The sequence below is a fragment of the Cornus florida genome, unplaced genomic scaffold (assembly GCF_030987335.1).
Source record: "Cornus florida cultivar Cherokee Brave unplaced genomic scaffold, ASM3098733v1 CherokeeBrave_3.0.0_Hap2_Chr01, whole genome shotgun sequence".
Lineage (NCBI taxonomy): Eukaryota > Viridiplantae > Streptophyta > Magnoliopsida > Cornales > Cornaceae > Cornus > Cornus florida.
Genome location: NW_026775571.1, coordinates 71,040,950 through 71,058,317, shown reverse-complemented (window position 1 = coordinate 71,058,317; position 17,368 = coordinate 71,040,950). Strand labels below are relative to the sequence as shown.

The window sequence follows — 17,368 nt, the reverse complement described above, 5'->3', positions numbered from 1 at the left end:
TTTGCCACCATCATCCCACCAAGTGGAGCTCTTGAGCTTACTAACAAATCCTCTACTAATGTAAGAGGCCATGCATTCTATCCCCAACCAATACAAAAATGTATAGACTTGTTTAAAGATGCGAAAGTGCTTTTATTTCAGAATCTCATGAGCCATGATTTTTAGATAGTATATCCAAACATTAGCTTAAGTGCATCTCCTCCACCTCTCAAAAATGAGGTTGAGGGTTTAGGTCCAATTAAGACTAAGTGGGTGGTTTGTGTTACCGATCAAGAGAAAAAGAGAAAGAGATAGAGAAGAAGAAGAAGAAGAAGAAAATTCTGAGAGAGTACAACTCACTGTAACATCCGTGGGAGTAGCATCTCCTTCCTTCCCCATGTGAGCTGCAACTTTACCCACGATGCACTCAATAAGCTGCCCAATTGTCATTCGAGATGGGATAGCATGCGGATTCACAATAATGTCAGGGTGATGCCTTCGACAGTCCATGGCATGTCTTCTTGCATGTAAGTCATGCCGACTGTTCCCTTTTGACCATGCCTACTGCTAAACTTATTGCCGTTTTGAGGTATCCGAACAGATCTCACCCTTACTTTCACAAATCTCAACCCATCGGCATTTGTTGTTAGTAACACCTACAAAAGTACCATAAAATTAAGCCAAGAACAGAAAATTAATATAAAAAGAAGCCCAGATTCAGCATTGAAAGAAGAACAAACTTGATTTAATATTCTTTCTTGATAAAATTCATTGTATGGTCTATTAGCCTAAATGGAACATACAACAGCAGCCAAATTTGACAGGAAGAGAAAATTAAAGTAAGGCACACCTAATCCACCGTCCCAATGTCATTGTGGCGTAAGCTTGTGCTATGATCACACTTTGTGTAACGTGAAGCTTGTCCCTTAGCACCATCCTGAGCAATAGGAGTGGTCTTCCCGATAATTACATCCTCACCTGAAACTCTTGTTCCCTAATATAGAATGATAGCTCAATTTTAGAATATTTGAATCAAGCAGGAAAGAACGTGGAACCAAACAAATTTGCATAAACTCACAGGAGGGGCAAGACCATCGTCGTCCAATTTATCATAGGAACCATGTCGCATGCCCAGGAAAACAGTTCCTCAGATAAATGCCAGTTTCACACAAGCTGGAGAGCACCAACAGTATACAAACTCAGCACTTACCATGGTATTAGCTCTATCGGGACGTCCAAAATCCTCTTTAACAAGTGTCCCCATCTTCTTCTCTTCATCCCTACAGAAAAGAAAATTATTAATGCAATATCTCTGATCCTTAAAGAGAAATTACAAACAAGCAAAGAAATTAACGTGCAAAAACATTATGGGAAAAGAAATATAAATTTAATTACCTATATGATCGGAAAAATAGTGACCGAAAGAATCCACGATCTACTGATGACTGGTTCACAACAACAGAATCTTCTTGGTTATATCCAGAGAAGCAGGCTATGGCAACAATGGCATTCTAAATCAGAAAGGAAGACACAGAAAAGATTGTCAGAACCATTACCAAAGTGAGGCAGAAAGAAATTGCTACAAAAGCAAGAACTTACAATGCCAGCAGGTAGCTGCCAAAAGTGCAAGTGCTCCATGGCTCTAGTAGTAACAAGAGGCTTCTGAGGATAGTAGAGAACGTAGGCCAACGTGTCCTGAAAGATTTAGAGAATAATAAGTAATCCTAACTCGTCATAGAAGACAATATGCATAAGAAAAGCTCAAATTTAGAAGAAAAAGAGAGAAAAAGGGAAAGAAGGGGAGCAAGACAATTTCATACCATACTTAATTGGTAGTTGGTGACATAAATTCCCATGGCTTGCTTACCCATAGCTGACTGATATGTATTACGTGGAGACTGATTGCAAAAATAACAAATAAGTACGATAGGGAAGAAAATATGTTTTCATCAGATAAAAGTCATCAGAATGATAAACTTACTTGGTTGTGGTCGGGAGATGGTATAATTGAAACACAAACACCCAATATCAACGATGGATGTATTTCACAATGGGTATAAGTTTCAGAATAAGTGGATTAAGCCTCGCACTTACAAGATCCTGGAGCAATTAACATTAACATTTAGTAAATGTTCCATTATATCTTGAAGAGACGGTTGATTAACACAATAATTCGAGACAGTTGTTTGAGCCAAACTGAAACTGTTTCTTGGATACTCACATTAATTGTCATGAAAATCATAGTAGTCTCTTCTGCCTCTGTGTCTCTATACATCCCTTTGCTACAAGATCATGCCAACCACCCTCTTCTGGGGTTTCCTGAAATAAAGATATACCTTTGGTATCATTGAGGATATACATTTTGCCAAAACATATGTCAATAACTTTAATTGAACATACCTTTTGTTGTAACACTTGGATATCTTTCTTTTTTATAAGAAGTCTTTGTTTCTCCACGATAAATAATGTTCGACTGCAACGGCCATATTCAGTGAAATCATACGGCAGCTTATAGCTGGATTGGCGTAGGGGAGAAAGTAATGCATATAATCCTTTAGACCAATATGCAACCATGGACGGTATTGCAAAAGGATGCACTAGCAGCGCGACCAAAACCTAGTTCATAATATATTTTTTTCAAAGCGCGCAGGAATGACCACTGAAGAACTGAAACAGGATGGTGTAGCAAGGTCCCTTTGGATTGAGAATCAATGCTTGATCTCATTGCCCCAAGAATAGGGTAAGTAACACTATTACACATATTTGAACTAGGCCAAAACAGGGTCAGATAACATGTGATAAAGGTCTTGAAGTACTGGAGTTTGAGAATACTAAGTTAAGCTTAAGCAAACCAGAAGCTAGAATAAATTTTAACCCACTTGAATTTGACCAGTATGCTCAACTTGGACGTCCTTGGCTTTGTAATGGAAGCAAATTTTGTAAGTGTTATTTATTATTATTATTATTATTATTTTTCCTCTCAGACATATTGTCGAACACCTATCCCACATTCCCACCCTCCAATCCCTTCGCCATCCACTTGGTTCCATATTATCTGTAACCCATTTTCCAATCCGAGGTGGAAGTTCATTCCACCTGTTTCCTCTCCGGATTTGCATTCCTTCGTAAATTGTCCTTCCCAAATCCCAATCCTCTGTTCTGAACAAAATTTGTGTCTTTATCAGGGCTAGAATTCTTTTGCTGAATCTGAAGGACTATGCTGCTGCAAGAAGAGCTTGGATTGAATGGGACTTTCCTTCTTTTTGTTAGAGAAGTTCTTGGCATTTATGTGTTGACCATAAAACCGTAATCGCCCAGAGCAAAGCGGACAAAATCTACTGTCGTGACACATCAAGCCTCCACCTCGTCCTCCCCACAATCTTAATGGAGTCTCAGTTACAGCTTGAGGCTCTATTACCAGGTTTGAATCTGGTATTGCTGAGTGCCGTTATTTTATATACAACGGTTACTTTTATGTTTACTTTTAACTCTCTCCATTGGGCAGCCCATAAAAGAATTTCTTACACTTTGTAACCGTCTGGAGGGCTAACTACTGGTGGTTATGTTTGTGTTTGGAAAATGCTGGTATTGAGGTTCACATTTGTTACCCATTATTTGTCTCGCTCAAAAACACTAGCCCCTGGAGCTACTTACAAATTTTCTTCTGTACATATAGAGGAAGTGTGGAACATTTATAAATTAAAAAAATGTCATTCGTCAATCAGTTAAGGTGGCCTGTTCACATTAGGTTTCATGACTTTCTAAAAAATTTAATAAAATCTTAAAAGGAGACAATATTGTATTTTTCCAAAGTTCAGAACTTTATTGTTTAATTGTAAAGTAACAAGTTAGTAGTCAGTGTTTTATTTTTAGGAGGACTCTTCTCTCTCTAAAATATTAACTTTTATGGAATAACTCTACCCAATAGAAAAAGAAAATAGACTTAGCAAATTTTTTCTTTTTCTCCTTTCAATTCCCTTAAGGAAGTATTTTTATTTATTTTTATTTTTATTATTTTTTGTTTATACAATATGGGAGGACTTAGTAATTATGAATAGAGAAAGAGAAAAGAGCTAGAAAAAAAAAAAAAAAAAAAAAAAAAAAAAAAAAAACATGTGAGTTTTCTGTCAAAAATTTTGTACTACTAGATAATTTTTTTATTTTTATTTTTTTAGGACTCCACTACTCTCCCTCTTCTATATCCAAACGATTTTAGTAGAACTATTTATTTAGTTTTTTCATTATTAATACCTTCTTATTATAAGATATTTAATGTTATTTAAAACACTCAAACTTATAAAAGTCACGTATATTGCTCCTTGCACAGCAATTGAACGGAACTATATATATACATATATATTTACATACCCATTTTGTTTGAACTGAGAATGGGTTTCTACTATATATATATATATATATATATATATACAAATATACATAATTAGTTTTAGATATGTACACACACATAATTAGTTTTAGAATACCCATTTTGTTTGAACCCATAATGAGTTTGTAATATATATACATACAAATATACACAATTAGTTTTAGATATGTACATACACATAATTACTTTTAGAATACCCATTTTGTATAAATCCATTCTGAGTATATACAGTCACGCACCCACATAATTAGTTTCCTATTCCAATTTGGATTTGGCCATGTATATACTAATTTGGAACTTTTATTAAACCTGTTTTAATTGTAAGCCATCTGTAATTTATTTTTTATTATAATCAATCAAATTCGTGTTTAATTGTTTTTAATTGTGTTGTGGACCTGTGGTTGATATATGTGGGTTTGTTACGGTCTGTATATGCGTGTGTGACTACTGTTGGTGGTGGCCATGGTGGGATGGTGATCATGGTGGTTGATGATTGTATATGTGTGTGACTGGTGGTAATGGATATTTTGGTCACTTAACATGGATCATGTAGGGTTAGTTAAATTATTTTATACATTAAATAATTTTCTTATAAGTCAATACAAAGTCAAAATGATAATGATGTCTTTTTACATGCAAAAAGTGGACTGACACAAGTGAAAAGTAATTTTTGAAGTGTGAGTGAAAACAGACCAAACGTTTGTAGTGTGAATGATAATAATTTTTGAAAAACACTTAAATATAATATTTGACCAAATCTGAAAAGGTGTTAATGAAAACAGACCAAACGTTTGTAACGTGAATGATAATAATTTTCGAAAAATACTTAAATATAATATTTGACCAAATCTGAAAAGATGTTAATAAAATTAACCCAAATATTAATTTCACAACATTAACGCAAAAGATTCACGGTAGCACATGACAACTCCAAAATTTTAGAAGTAAAATACGTTTGCTTTTTAACTTCCAATGACATTAACTAAATTATAATTTTTTTTTAATAATTTTACAACATTTACATAAAGACCCACTGTTGCAATTGGCCGTTCCTAGTTTACAATCTCTTTTAATGGCATTTTTTGGAACTTCTTGAGCAATGATGGTCAAGTGAAATTCAATGCATACAAAGTTAATTAGGTGTATCACAGTATTCAACCAAAAAGAGCAGTGATTCTTTGGCAGAAAGATTAGACCTATTTATTAGGGGAAATCTACATGACTTCTAATGTGACAGACTAATTGTCAAAGTTTTAAAAAGATTTCTTTAATTCTTTACAAGTTATTAATATATTATGTTTGTTGGGACACTGTACAAATTATTCCCCTCGCTTCAATTTCAGAAGAGAAGAGACTTGATCTCGGACCACTTATATCTCAATTTTGTTGTAGAATTCTTGCTAGCGATAACATTCTGTTCTATCCTCGTCTCTTTTATCTATCTAAAGTAAATTCAATCCACCTATATCACTCTTAATTGCTAAGAAACAGAACTTTTTATTAGGGTTTTATTGTTTCCTTAGATCTATGGGGGACTAAGAAAAATTTGAGTTTGAAGGTTGCATGTGGAGAAAAAACTCATGGTTTCCATGAAATTGATGGTTTTTTTTTATTTGAAAAAGTAAAGTAATTTTATGATAATTTAAAACAGAAAATTAAAAACAAATATTTATAAGTTATACCCAATAAAAAACAAAAGCTCCCAATCAACTCCTACCATGTTTGTATCTCTAATCTATGTTTTCTCCTTCCATTTATTATTTATTTATTTATTTATTTTTTACATAATTAGAGAGAATTAAGAAGAAAAAAAAACCCTTCTAGTTTTATTACTAATACTTAAAGAATAAGATGATAAAATTTAGGGGAAAAAAAAAGGATGATAAATTTGTATCTGGATATATGCTGTGATAGTGTTCTATCCATATAGGATTTTTCATCATCGGTTTCTCAGTTCTGGTGGTGTGAGAAACATGGTTGAGATGCCTAATAGAAGAGACATTGTACTTTATTGCGGCGAGGATGATAAAAATGAGAGAAAAACTAGAAAGATAGGAGAGAGAAAATTTGATGAGAGAGAGATTGGTTTCCTATTCGATGAAGATGATATAGGAGAGGAAAAAATAGAAGAGGAATATTAGAGTTATTGACTTTTGTGAATTGTCATACCCACGTAGACAACCACATAGACTCGGCTAGACAATAGATTCAACTCGGTGTAAGTATTATTTTCCTACTTATATACTTCGGGTATTTACCTAATATATGGTGCATAAAAAAACTCTTAGACGAGGGAAAAATCATATCAAATCTTTTATTTTGAGTGATAAGTCATTTGGACTTGGTGCCTCAATAAAAATTATGCTTTAAGGTTTGACTCTACTAGAGTGCAAGCAATTCCTTAGAGTCACGCGTATAGGTGAAAAACCTCAACTTTACCTAACTTATGTGGAAGGTTCGCTTTGGACATTATTTCAGAGAATAGTCAGGCAAAAGTCCCACATACCCGTGTTATCAAATATATATATTTTGGTAGATTGTCTAATTGCAAGCAAACTAAACTATAGGGCCAAAATTGGGCGTTGCTTCAAGTGTTACGCCTAAGCCTGTTCATTTATTATTTGGGCTCGTCTCGTTTGAATTTATCTTTTGCTTATTATAAGATATATTGGGAATCATGTTTGCTGGAAAGGTGTAGTTGTTCTCGACACAGATTTTCTTGATGAAGAGAACCTCACATAACAAAGCTATTTAATGTTTACAAGTTGGATTTCAGTCACAAAAAATGGGTAAAACTTGAATCATTAGGAGATGATCCGGTATTGTTTTTGGAAAAGTCAAAGTACAATTTTTTTTTTTCTTTAAGCAACATTATCAATTTAACTTTCTTGAATTAAAAAAGTACACTATTATAGATAAATTTGATAATTCATTCACTACTATTAAAAAAAAAAAAATAAAAAATAAACTTTTCTTGACTATTTGCAAATAATTTTAACGTGTTTAATTAACCTCGTACTACTTTTAAAAATAAAATATGCTTAGTTTTTAACTTGACACTAACTAAAGTTATAGTAAAATTTTAATTTCACAACATCGACATAAAGACCAATTGTAGCACTTGACAATTCATAGCTTTTGGAATCAAGGTTCGAACCCAGTAATAGAATTTACAATTTATTAAATGGCATTTTTTTGGAACTTGTGTAATGATTTATTATTATTATTATTATTTTTCAAATCAAATAATGTCATGTGGAATTTGAAAGATATATATAGTCACGACAAACACACTAAAATTAGGGGTCACAAGTAGAGGGGCTTTCGAGCCTACGAGGAAAAGCTTTCAGGTCGGATCACGTTGGTCTTATGGGGCATTAGATAATGGGTTTTTGTATATAGCTAACACTAAATTATTTTTCTAACAAAAAAAAGAAAAAAAAATTATTAGTTTTAACATATTTTTCATGTGATATCACAAAATTTGCACTTATTTATGTATGCTTTCTCAATTTTAAAAAATGGCAACACTTCAAAAGTGAATAACTTAGATAAGATCAGAAGAAAATCAAGTATAATAAGTACCTTTTTTTGAAGATTTTTTATTTTTTTATGGCAATATAGTACCTAATATGTTATTATTGTATATTATATATCTACATATGTTATTATTGTATATTATATATCTATATGCATTATAGATTTTGAAAACGTCAATTTTATTGACTCGTTTTTATTTTAAAATTTTCCATAAAATATACTCTTTGTAAAAAAAATGTATTGTGCACTTGTTTTATATGAATTAGGTACAATGTAGCATGGTTAACATCTTACTTGATAGTTATTTACAGTGAATTTCTAAAATTTAGCAATGTTGTTGGAATTTTTTCTTTTTATTAATAAATTAGCAATTCGATATAAATATTAACATGAAATGATTAAAATAATAATTATTCAATTTTTATTCAAAAATTCGGTTGGATTTAATCCCATGGATTGACTTGAGTGATCAGTCATTTTGGCTTGATGCCTCGTTAAGTGAAATTCAATGCATGCATTAATTATGTGTATCACAATATTCAACCAAAAAATGTATTTCATTATCCTAGAAGTTTTTATGGCCAATGCTGCACAAGATATAATAAATATGTGTAATACTTATATATTTCGAGTATTTACCTAATATATGGTGCATAAAAAAAACTCTTGGACAAGGGAAAAATTACATCAAATTTTTTATTTTGAGTGATAATTCATTATGTTTTAAGGTTTGACTCCTCTACTAGAGTGCAAGCAATTTCTTAGAGTCACACGTATAGGTGAAAAATCTCAACTTTACCCGACTTATTTGGAAGGTTCGCTTCAGAGAATAGTCGGGCAAAAGTCCCACATACCTCAGTTACCATATATATATATATTTCGGTAGATTGTCTAATTGCAAGCAAACTGAACTACAGGGCCAAAATTGGGCTCTGCTTCGAGTGTTACGCCTTAGCTTGTTCATTTATCATTTGGGCTCATCTCGTTTGAATTTATCTTTTGCTTATTATGAGGTGTACTGGGAATCATGTTCACTGGGAAGGTGTAGTTGTTCTCGATGTAGATTTTCTTGATGAAGAGAATCTCACATGACAAAACTATTTAATGTTTACAAGTTCGATTTTAGTCACAAAAAATGGATAGAACTTGATGATGCGGTATTGTTTTTGGAAAAGTCAAACTACCATTTGTTTTTTTTTTTTTTTAACATTACCAATTTAACTTTCTTAAATTGAACTTATGAAAAGTACACCATCGCAAAAAATTTGATCATTCATTCATTACTAATACAAAAAATAATAATAATAATAATAATAATAAAAAATAATAAATTACTAAAACTTGTCATTTTTAAAATATATATTTTTAAAATGAGACATTTATTTTGAGAGGGAGAGAGTATATTTTAAAATAAAAAATAAAAAATAAAAAAAATCAACTTTTCTTGACTATTTGTATAGATAATGAATAATATTTGAACATATCTTAGTGTACCATGTAACATGCTTACCATCTTACCTGAGGATTAATTTGGTTAACGTCAACTAGTTAGAAAGGAAAAGAAACAGAAATTTTTTACTGGTTGATTTTCTTTAAAATGTTTCCTTTATAAAATAGGCGAAAATTTGTGAAAGTTGTATCATCATATGTTAATTTTCAATTATACCCTCGGTAGTTATTTCTCTTCTTTTTTTAGACTCAGGAGTGACTTCTTTTTGATAAATTAGGACTCCTACTTATATTATAACTTTCTAACTTTCTAACTCTTTAAATTATGATTCCTAATTAAGTTACAATTTTCTAACTTTTTAAATTAGGACTCTGTATATATATATATATATATATATATATACATGCACATATATTTTTATTCATAAAATAATTATTTATATTTTTTATTATCCTTGTTGCATGATGTATTTTACTTAGTATTGAATTTATGAGGGTAATTTTGGTATATAAATCATTTTCTTTTCACTTTCTTGTTAAACAATAATATTTTTTCATAAATTTTTTACAAAAAAATCATACTAACCAAATGCATAATAGAAACATAGTTTTCTTTTCTTTTACTTCACTTTCTTTTCCTTTCACTTTCCATCATCAATTTCCGGCTAACCAAACGAACCCAAGTGATTAACTATAATTCATTTTGTTAAATGTAACGCATTAAGAATAATAAAAATTATAAATCTATATATAATTATAAATATAAAAAAATCAAGAATAGTGCTTTATAAGCTAGTGAGTGCCAACTGTCAAAATTTCCTTATGTTAGAGAAAATGAGAGTACTCTCAGACAGAATTAAGTGTCTCTATGTTGATCATTTGAATGCAATAACAAATAATTTAATGTGTTCAATTAACCTTGTACTACTTTTAAAAACAAAATACGTTTGGTTTTTAACTTCCAATGACACTACCTAAAGTTGTAATAAAAGTTTTAAGAGCAGTGATAGAGAACCCGAATATTTTTACCAAAATAATCACTGAATCTTACGTGACTTTATTCACGTCAAATAATTTTATTACCTAACTCTTTATTATCTATTTTTTCTCTCCCAGTTTTTCCTTTTTCTCTCTTCCTCTTATTTTCTCTCTCTTCTCCGTGTCTGGTTCTTTATCAATTCTTCTTATACATCCCCTCTCTTGATATACACATATTCAAAATATTTTAGAGATAAGATCCAAAATTCTTTATCCTCGCTCCTTTTTCAAGATCACCTATTTTTCTTTATTCATAAATCTTCAAAAAATAAATCTTTCTAATCCCAAATAAAAAATATACAGAAGAAATTTTTTTTTTTTTTTTTTTTAGTAAGTAAATATCCACACAAGAGTTGCCATTACAAAATACATTAATCTCTTACAAAAAAAAAAAAAAAAAAAAGAAACCGATGAATCTTCTCAAAATTTCTATTTGATTTTTATGAATACAAAATCTGAATAAGAGAAATTGTAGCTTTTATTTTCTTTTTCTTTTTTGTTCTATTTTGGTTTTGTGTTTTTATATTTGCAAAACATGAAGAAATTTAATTTTTTTATTTATTTTATCTCCAATTTTATGAAATCAAAAGAAGAGACAAAATCAAAATCAAAGATAATATTGAATATAGAAGAAAGAAGAAAAATCGAGAATTAGAGGAAGAGAGAAGAGAGAAGGAAAGAGGTAGGAAGAGAGGAGAGAGAAGAAAAGAGGTAGGAGTTATGTTTTTAGAAAATAATCTGACGTAGCTCAGCCACGTTAAATTCGACCTTTTATTCAGTTGTTTGGCTCGGCTCACTTATCATTTTCCAAATTTTAATTTCACAACATCGACATAATGTCCCATTGTAGCACTTGACAAAGTAAAATTTACAATTTATTAAATGGCATTTTTTTGGAACTTCTGTAATGATTTATTATTATTTTTCAAATCAGATAATGTCATGTGGAAATTGAAAGATGTATATAGTCACCACCAACATGCAAAATTTAGGGGTCAAAATTAGAGGGGCTGTCGAGCCTATAAGAAAAAGCTTCCAGTTGGATCACAATGGTCTTACAGGCCATCGGATAATGGGTTTTTTTGCATATACCTAACACTAATTTATTTTTCTACCCAAAAAAAGAAGAAATTATTAACTTTAATATATTTTTCATGTAATATCATAAAATTTCTACTTATTTATGAATGCTTTCAATTTTAAAAAATGGCAACACTTCAAAAGTGAAAAACTTAGATAAGATAATACGGGAATCAAGTATAATAAGTACCTGTTTTGAAGATTTTTTTTTTTTTTTTTGAATGCAATAGAGTATCTAATAATTCTAGCTGAAAGCCAAAACCCCTCTACATATTGTATATTATATATCTATATGTATTAGAGATTTTGAAAACGTCGATTTTATTGGCTCGTTTTTATTTTAAAATTTTCCATAAAATATAGACTGTTCGTAAAAAAATGTATTGTGCACTTGTTTGATATGAATTAGGTACAATGTAGCATGATTAACATCGTACTTGATGGTTATTCACAGTGAATTTCTAAAATTTAGCAATGTTGTTGGAATTTTTTCTTTTTATTAATAAATTAGCAATTCGATATAAATATTAACATGAAATGATTAAAATAATAATTATTCAATTTTTATTCAAAAATTCGGTTGGATTTAATCCCATGGGTCGACTTGAGTGATCAGTCATTTTAATTTGGTGCTTCGTTAAGTATTAAGTTTAAGTTTCAACCCCCTTTGAGTACAAGCTATTCCTTGGGATCAAGTCCGAATGCCCGAACTTTACCCTATCCACATGAAGGGAATGCTTTGCACAGTATCCCGTGGAAACCCTAGCAATAAATATATATGGAGTATATATATATATATATATTAGTTGAATGTGAGTGGGGCATAATCAGATGAGTAGGGTAAATAGAACTATTGGGCCAAAATTGGGCCCATAACACACACCGCCTTTTAACACACACACATAAAAAACTGCTCCTGGACCCTATGAAAGCCCGTGGTTCTCATGGATTAATTATCAAAAAAATTGGAAATATATTTCCCAATACAGAACAAGATATAAATATGTGTGATATATATATACTTCGAGTATTTACCTAATATATGGTGCATAAAAAACTCTTGGACCAGGGAGAAATCACATTAATAAAATTTCTGGCTTTGACAAGTATTCACCTAATGTGTGTGTGATATATATATACTTCGAGTATTTACCTAAGATTTTTTCTACGAGTTTAGCCAATCGATTAAAACCACTCTTAGATAAGGTAATCAGAGAGCAATAGGGAGCTTTTGTTCCTCAAAGGATGATTAGTGATAACATTTTAATTGCTAATGAGTTGATTCATTTTCTCAAGAACAAAGAGAATCAGAAAGAGTCCTATATGGTACTAAAGTTAGAACTGGAAGAGTACAACTAATACAATCAGTCCTAGTGAGCATGCAGTTCTACTGGTCTAGTCAATTCCTATGGTGGTTTAGTGGCTTGGAAATCTAAATGTCAACGCAAAATAATATGGTGGTTTAGGTTTTCTTAGCTCGGAAACACAAAAGTTTGTAATATATGTTGATACATGTATCTGAAAGTTTATACTACACTCTGATGGTCAATCTGTCCTTGAAAATGGTCCTCTTTTTCAAAGTTGTTCTGACAAGACTGAAAAAAATTGAAGTGGTAGAAGCAAAAAAGGAGTGTAGTGTACAATTTAATGCATCCTGCACCTTCTATCACATTCATGGGTGTTCAATAAAGAAAATTATGTATTAATCTTTTATTGTTTTCCATTTACCATTAAATTGATCCATATATAACACAATCTCCTTTTCTATAATGCCTTTCTTCTAGTCTATAATTTATTAGAAAGTTGTTTGGCATAAGATATATTGACTCGATCAAACCTCACAATTATGGGGCTGCAAACATACAAATTTTAACAACTTCCAGAATGTAACAGAGTTAGAAAAAAGTCACCATTAAAAAAAAAAAGAAAAAGGAATCAACGTATCACCAACAACTGTTTTGCTTCAAGAGGGCTGCATAACGATCTTAGTCAAAACAAATTTATTCTTCTGATTTCGGTGTTGCCTTTGAGTGTCTTAACAATACCAGAGTCATCCTGGTCAGTAATTACCAGCTAATGGAGAGGAATGTCCTTTAAGGACTTAATTAACTCATATGATCGGTTCACGATAAAGCTAAATTTGAAAACTATTTGATCATGAGCTATTCTATGTAAATTGAAAATACACACTGAATAAACTACGCCAATCCAATTCATTGGTCAAGTTAAATTTGAAAACTATTATATATGACGAAAGAAAGAACACAGCTAACACGCTAAAAGGAGTCATGTGGTCTTCACAGCAAAAGCATTGGCAGGTTATAACTATATCATTAGAAGTGGAAAAATTCACAAAAGATTTGAATAGGATCTTATGTGAACACCTAGAACATGTTTGTGCATACCCGTCTCCTCAGCCGTCCAAGGGTTTCCACCAACATGTCAGGACCACGATGAATGCCAACCCAACAACCATTAACAAATATTTTGGTAGCCCGTAGAATCACTGCAGAAGAGATTTCCTAAATTAAAAGGAAAATTGTAAAACTGTTATATACACCATCAGTGCAAGATTCTTTACCAGTCCACAAGCCTAATGTAACACCAGATGACACACAAATGTAAGTAGAAAAAGATGCAAATTATAACGCAGAGTTCTATATTATGCAGCAAACTCACTTGTCCTTCAGGAGTTTCTGCAGGGCACATCATTCCCCATTGGGAATTGTGCAACTGCCGTGGTTTTGCTAGTTTCCCTGGTAAATGCAATTTATAACACAGTTAAAGCTGAAGGTTAAGAAAAAATAAACAAGCAATGGAGTTGCAACATAGATGAAACTGTGTGTGTGTGTGAGAGAGAGAGAGAGCCCTTATGGGGAAATCTAGACCCTTAACAGCATCATTGAACAAACACTGACAGAGAGAACTAAAATACCTTCTCGCCCTATTGGAGAATTCAATCTTCACAAGTGTGACAAAGTGGAGGCATATGTTAGGCGATTTAACACCTATAGAAATCGGAGAACATTTTAAAAATGATACTGCACATTCACCGGCTGCATTTGCCTGCACCCGGTTCCCGATAGCAAGTGAGTATTTAAGGCCACTAGTAATTGGTTTCGCTTTAATTGCAAATTGCAGATTAACATCCTTCCCATTGTCAAAACTCTGCACGATGCACAAAATTATATACATTCAAGCACCAGCAATAGCATCAAATATAAACTATATTAAAGACTCCGTATGTAAAATAACCTTCTGAGCATAAGCTCTCACATCCCTTGTTAACTTTCTGACTAGCGGCAGTAATATAAACAACCACCAAAACTTTAGAAACCCAAAATCATTGAAAACCCAAATGAAAATCAAGGACTTTCAAATGGTCATAGAAGCTCCAAAATATTAAAGCAATGACAAACCATTCGAAAGAGGCCACCAAGCAAAGGACCAGTAAGATCGAGTCTCTTATTGCCATAGTGATCCCTATCATCCTCTGCCCTTCGTCCAATTGCACATAGCAGAAGCCGGTGAATAATATATCTGGTAGAAAAGCAATTAGTGTCTCTCTAAATCACTAAGAAGCCACAAAAAAGGAACATATTCAAATTAGACGAAACCTACCCAAAATAGTAAGCTTTCTTTGTCTCACAATATTCTCCTACACCAACATGAGGAAGCATTTCCTTTTGGAGGATCTCTTTGGCATACCTATGAAGTAAATGAACAAGAGACTCTTCTTAAACAAAAAAAGAAGCACAAAAGATAGCTTTACACTCGAGTATAGCAAGAGCCAGCAATCATAACACATACTTCATCCTCTTTTCATTTGTGACACCGACAGTGGCCCCTCGTTTCCCGATGTAGTCCAGTGCAACCTGCAATACAGGAAGAAAAGCATAACCGTCTCAGTAAGGCCACAATGCCACATCACCACAAGAAAAGCGAGAAAGAAAAAAAAAAAAAAGAGAGAGAAGAAATCAAATGGATGCTAACATTTACAATAACATATACAGATTAAGTCCCAAAATTAATTAATTTATATCAATGACACTGAATTTGCAATCTAGGAAACAAGAGCTGAAACCTAAACAAATATATTGAAGCTGCTAAAAAATCAAATATGAATTAGAACTGAAAGGACATTACTTTTGAAAGGTAAAAACAATTTAAATGCCAGCAAGCCCGAAGATTATGTTTAGTTCATATTGGAAACATGAACCGCTATATTTATTCATATTGCTTGAAGTTTAGCTTATTCAATACAGAGCAAACCAGAAAGAAAAGCTAATCTCACACTAACTGCCCGTTAAAAAAAAAAAAAGGATAACAGATATAAAAATTTAAATGATGATATAATACAGTGGGAGGGTTGAAGCAACTCCATGAGTGTCAAAGAAATCATAGCAAATATGTTCTAATATATCTTTGTCAGCAACAAATCCTAATGCCCGAAACACAATTATAATAGGAATCTCAGTCCGAATGTACGGAAGGGTAGGAACCCTGCAGTTACATAACATACCCAAAAACAACAAAAAATTCATAAATTCCATAAGAATTCAAAGGCCAAAAAAAAAAAAAAAAAAAAAAAAAGACTGCTCCAAAAAACACCCCTAAACACCATATTTAATGCCCATTACCCCTTTGGCACAATTCTGTGAAAGCATCCACACAAACATGCTACTGCGTGGCCTGTTCTGGGAGTCCACCATTGATCGGACTTCCGCCACATAGGCATACTTGTTTGGCTGCCTCTTCTTAAACACAGACTTGATTGGTGCTCACCTTCTACTAAGCAATTAGAACCTTTTCACTCCCATTGATAATAAAATACCCACCTTGATCATATGGACACTCTCCCAGCTCCGTCAAAACCTTCTCTGAATTCTGATATAATGTGCAGTAACTCGACCGGAGCATTATAGGAACCTAAAGTATATGGCAAAAAAGAAGCAGAAAGTCAATCCTGAAGGACAACAAAGAGGCATAAGAGCCTATACCCTGTTGTCAAACTTTCATCAGTTCGGAATCCAATTCGCATACCTTCCCAATGAAGACTTTAGTAAAATCTTGAGTTTCAGTTACTTCTTCACCATCTTGCCCTTTTTTTTTTTTTTTTTTATCAATCTCTTAGTGACATCCACATACAACAGAGCTGAGTATGTTAGATTCCTCAATCTCGCTGCCTTCGGAAACAAAGTCACAGTTTCTCCATCTGACATCATTGGCTTACTAAAATATATCTGACCAAAGCTAATCTTATAGATGGTCTGCAAGACACCCATAATCATTACTACCAAGAAGCAAAGTTAACCCATAAAGGAAATTCTATTTCTACTTTCAATCAACCAATCAACAAAACTATTTACTCTATGGATAGTATAACAATAATAATTTATTTCTCTTGTAACATTTAAAATCACATTTATTTTTACAGAACAGAATACAAACATGGTTTGTATATCTATTTATATAAAATGCTGACCCTAAATAGTTGGAAAAAGGCGCTTTGTAAGGCATATTTATTATATAAAATATGTAGAACTTCCATTAATTTATAATGTGGAAGATGAGACTTAAAGTCAGAAAGATAATTATATTAAATATACTACTACTATACTTTTACCATATTTTTGCCATTACAATTGTATTTGTGGTGACCACGTATACCATAGAAAAGATAGGTTGAATAATTCGGGCATGTCATCTTGTTTTCAAAATTGTCTTATGTGATTCCTCTTAAAATGTGTTTGTGCTACAAAAATCACTTGGGCAGTGCCTTAGCTGCACCGGCCAAGTTTATGACATAATGTAATTTATTTGGAAATTACAGCCAAGGACAAGTTCAAACACGTGTCTAAAAGTGTCTACAAATGTCACAAACATGGAAGCTCC

At 32.1% G+C, this 17,368-nt stretch overlaps 2 pseudogenes; both read right to left on the bottom strand.

Moving 5' to 3' along the window:
- Positions 1 to 7: 7 nt before the first annotated feature.
- The window catches only part of LOC132299859 (DNA-directed RNA polymerase II subunit RPB2-like), a 61,116-nt pseudogene continuing 43,755 nt past the window's right edge, over positions 8 to 17,368 (bottom strand).
- LOC132299892 (DNA-directed RNA polymerase II subunit RPB2-like) lies at positions 14,437 to 16,305 on the bottom strand (annotated as a pseudogene).